The 4,756-nt window shown below is 42.3% G+C and overlaps 1 non-coding gene across 1 annotated transcript; it reads right to left on the bottom strand.

The window, feature by feature from the left end:
• Positions 1-4,274: 4,274 nt before the first annotated feature.
• On the bottom strand, positions 4,275-4,411 carry LOC119941055. The gene has a single exon (XR_005455093.1). It is a non-coding gene; the product is annotated as a small nucleolar RNA SNORA7 (small nucleolar RNA).
• Between the last annotated feature and the right edge of the window lie 345 nt (positions 4,412-4,756).

Here is a 4,756-nt window from a genome sequence, read left to right as displayed (position 1 = left end):
GTGTAAATTCAGTTTCTGTCCTCAAATGCAAACCACCGAGCAAATGATTTACTGGAAAACTGAACCTCTGCTACTAAACAGTCTCTGGAGTGTTGGGACAAATTGCCATGCAAACTCAATATGTTCCCTGTCTGGTAGAAACCGGGCATAGTTTTGAAAAGACTCAGACTTTTTTTTTCCTTCTGCAAAATAAGGGATTGTGAAATTTTGGTAGTCTGTAAATGAATCACCGTACCAGTTTGCAACCACGCATATTGTCTTCATAGCAAAATTAAGCTTAAGAAATTCAGTGAAGGTTTATTTCCTATGGTTCTACGCAAGCTGACGACAGATCTCACAGATGTTGATCAGAAGAAGAGAGACATTAAGTACCAGCCAAGGAACCTCACTGGCAGGACAAACAAAAATGCTGTCACAATTTCACTCTGAAGGAAGCATACAGTCAAATGACTCAAGGAGACAAAGTGATAGGAAACTGAATCAAGAAGCTCTTTAATAATAATTGTGGTATTTATTGAGCACTTACCATGTGCCAAGCACTCTACTAAGCACTGGAGGAGATTCAAGGTGATTGGGTTAGACACAGTTCCTGTCCCATAAAGGGCTCATCATCTTAATCCCCATTTTCCAGATGAGGGAACTGAGACAGAGAGAAGTTAAGTGACTTGACCAAGGTCAAACAGCAGACAAGTGGAGAAACTGAGATTAGAACCCAGGTCCTTCTAACTCCCAGGCCCTGGCTCTGTCCACTAAGCCATGCGGAAGGCTGATACCCTTAGGGTGACCCTAATACGGTATAAATATTTGAATTAATCCATCCTATTATTGAGAGTTTAAGGCAACTATAGCACCCAACCATTTCCACAACTGAGACCTCAATTTACCACAGATGACACACTTGTAGAGAAATTCCACCAACCTTTCCTACACCTAAATGGCAGAAAAACCAATGAACTCTTGCAATGCATTCAGATAATAATAATCATGGCATTTATTAAACGCTATGTGCAAAGCACTGTTCTAAATGCTGGGGAGGTTACAAGGTGATCAGGTTGTCCCACGGGGGGCTCACAGTCTTCCTCCCCATTTAACAGATGAGGGAACTGAGGCCCAGAGAAGTTAAGTGACTTGCCCAAAGTCACACAGCTGACATTTGGCAGAGCTGGGATTTGAACCCATGACCTCTGACTCCTCTGACTCTTTCCACTGAGCCACGCTGCAGATCATCAGCAATCCTCTAGACTGTAAGCTCGTTGCGGTCAGCGAACATGTCTACCAACTCTGTTATACTGTCCTCTCCGAGGCACTTAGTACAGCGCTCTGTCCTGCCCAATGTAAGCCCTCAATAAAGTGACTGATCAGCTTTGAATCACACTTCAGCTGGATGGGACCCATATGAGAGATTGTAAACTCCTTAAGGACAAGGATTGAGAGGCAAGGAGGTAGAGAAAAAGGTCCCAGCTCCGAAAACATTTAGAAATATGCTACAAAACAAGGGATAGGCTCTTTGTGTCCATAACGTGGCCGTGACTGTAGGTCCCACATTGACTTTTTAAGCCACGTGTAGATTCCTCAATGAATTTCCCCAACAGTGAGTCTACTTAGAATAAGAAGGGCAATTAACCAAGTACACACTTTATAGTAATTGTGGTATTTCTTAAACACTTACAATAGGCCAGGCACCATTCTAAGTGCTGGGGTTGATACAAGGTAATCCAGGTTGGACAAGATCTCTATCCTTAATAGGGCTCACAGTCTTAATCCCCATTTCACACATGAGGCAACCGTGGCACAGAGAAGTGCAGTGACTTGCCTAGGGTCACACAGCAGACAAGTGGTAGAGCTGGGATTAGGACCCAGCCCCATGCTTTAGCCATTAAAACACCCTGCTTCTTTACTACTGACTAGATTGGTACCGTTTTTTCTCTCTGGGAGCCACATTCCTCAGTGTTCCTCTAAAAGCCCATATCAGTTACAGGGAATGCTATGTACCCATAAGTTGTCAAGTACTAGAGGGAAGAGTAGCTTCTTTCTCTTTTCCAGATGATTCCATTGTTACTGGCAGGAATTTTGAGATAGAAAAATCTACCCCTAAATTTCAGTCTCCTGAGTAAGAAATTCAGCAGCTAGCAATCATTTCAACATTCTAACCGCTCAGCTTCTGAACATTTCTTCCACGGCAACCTTCTCTCCATTTCCACAGCTGGCTCAAAATGTTTCTGTGGAATGACTGGATTAAAAAATAAGCCACATAAACAGCAGGCTGCATATTATTGACTGAATTTCTGACCTGACTCAGGGATGAATCCCCTTGAAAATTGTGCTCTCCCTTTCTCCCAATCAATAATATGGGGAATTTTCTGTATGAAGTGTCTCAGGGAATATCGTGAGTGATCAGTTGTGACGGGAAGTGTGTTGGGAAGCCACGTGGCCTAATGGAAGGAGCAAGGAGCTGAGAGTCAGAGGCTCTGGGTTCTAATCCCAGCTTTGCCATTTATCTGCAGTGCGACCACGGCAAATAACTTAACTTCTCTGTGCCTCAGACCTTTCATCTGAAAAATCAGGATTCCAAAACCTGTTCTCCCTCCCAGTTACTCTGTGACCCCTGTTCACTGGGGGCAGGGAATGTATCTGTTTTTTGTTATACTGTACTCTCCCAAAAGCTTAGTACAGTGCTCTGCACACAATAGGTGCTTAATAAATACAATTGAATGAATCAGTTACCCTGTATCTACCCCCAGAGTTTAGTAGAGTGTTTGGCCTATAGTAAGTGCTTAACTAATACCATAATTATTGAACCAAATGGCCCATCTAGTATGAGCTTTAGGTTCCCCCTGTACCTCACTTGGGAGTGTTGTTCTTTGCATAGAGATTAAGAAGAAAAGTCGTGTTTTCTCTCCCCCAAATCATTGGTACCCACATCACATATACTCTGATAATGGATTAAACACTTGGAATTTTTTGAATGGTCACTGAGGATATAAAACATCAACCAATAGAGGAGTAGCAGAATCTAATGGAAAGAACACAGGACTGGAATCAAGAAACCTGGGTACTAGTCCCAGGTGTCATTTGACTAATGCGTGACTTTCGGTAAGTGATTCAACACCATGTGACAGCTTCTTAATCTGTAAAGTGGAGATTTTAATACCTGTTCTCCCTCTCTGTTTGACTGTGACCCCCATTTGGGACAAGACTTGTGTCTGATCTGATTTTCTTATACAAATAAGAGTGTGTAGCACAGTACTTGGCACATAGTAAGCTTCTAAATGCCAATATTATTGTCACTGTAAAAATTAACAACTGTGCTTGAATTACCATGACAGAAAAACCTATGCTTGACAATTGGGGTTTACAATTGATCTTACCTTAGAAATTATCTGAATTTATATTTTTTCCAAGTAAAACCATAATTATTAATCATGACACAAAGTTTGACCACAACAGTAAGCTTAAGCTGTCTCAGTAAATTTGAATAAATACATGTTAGATTCTTAAATTCCCAACCAAATTCCTTCTGGGAAGTTAATTCTGGAACAGAGTCATTAAGAAGGAATGTATTGATTCTCATATACATTCACACCCACATCTCACAAAGCTATATTGGGGGAAAGGTGAGGCTGGCTTTTCTTTTGGCCTTTTGGGGGAACAAAAAACAGATTTGATTTCTGTTGGAAATGCTTGATCGAATCTAATGTCATGACTGCGACCTGGCTCCCAAAACTTACAAGGTTGCCTTCTCTTCGAGAAAGAGTAACCTCTCATTTTTAGTGTCATCAACATTGTCTGCACACCTACCTCACACTACTTTTAGAAAAGTGCAAGGCAACGGCCCTGGCTAAGAGACTTAGTAGCCCAGAAGAGGGACGAGTGTGAGACAGAGGAGGAGGAGGAGAAGGAAAAGGGAGTGGTAAACATAAGATTCCAATTCACAAAAAGGCATTTAGAGAGGGAAACAAATACAAAACCTTGCCAAGAAAGGCTGTTTCAAAGAAGGGTATTTAATGAGTACTTAGTGTGTGCAGAGTATTGTACTATGTGCTATTTTTGCCTTGTCTTCGGCTGTTGAGTCGTTTCTGACCAATGCGACTTATGGACACTTCTCTCACAAAAGGCCCCCACCTGCATCTGCAAATACTCTGGTGGTGTACCCAAAGAGTTTTCTTGGTAAAAATACGGAAGTGGTTTACCATTGCCTTCCTCCACACAGTCAACTTGAGTCTCCTCCCTCGACTTTCTCCTATGCCACTGCTGCCCAGCACGGTTGAATTTTGACATGTAGCAGATTGCCTTCCACTGTCTAGCCATCACCCAAGCTAGAAATGGAATGGGTAGGCCTCTGCTTGATTCTCCTCCCATAGCCGAGACTGGTAGAGTACTGGAAACTCTCCAGGTGCGATCCCAAGAGGGGACTAAGCGCTATAGTGGATGGAATAGCCAGACAATAAGGGACAATGAGGACAAAAACAAGGAAGCACTAGACTTTTAAAAGGTTGAGAAGGAAGGAAGGGGAATGGATTGGTGAAATGGAGTGGCTATTGGATGAGGAAAGCTTTACAGCCTCTTTGTCGCAACTTCGTAACAATGTAATGCTTGAGGCGTTTCTTTCCCGGGTTAGGTAATTTTGATGTCAACAAGGGATCAGGAAAAAAAGGAAATCCATGCCTTCCATTCAGCAAGACTAATTCAACTGACAACTCAATGGTCCTTTCCATAGGTTGACCGCTACAGAAAAGTCACTTTAAAATTCATTCAA

The sequence above is a fragment of the Tachyglossus aculeatus genome, chromosome 19 (genome assembly GCF_015852505.1).
Source record: "Tachyglossus aculeatus isolate mTacAcu1 chromosome 19, mTacAcu1.pri, whole genome shotgun sequence".
NCBI lineage: Eukaryota > Metazoa > Chordata > Mammalia > Monotremata > Tachyglossidae > Tachyglossus > Tachyglossus aculeatus.
The sequence above is the reverse complement of the archived record's forward strand: the minus strand, read 5'-3'. Positions and strand labels throughout refer to the sequence as shown.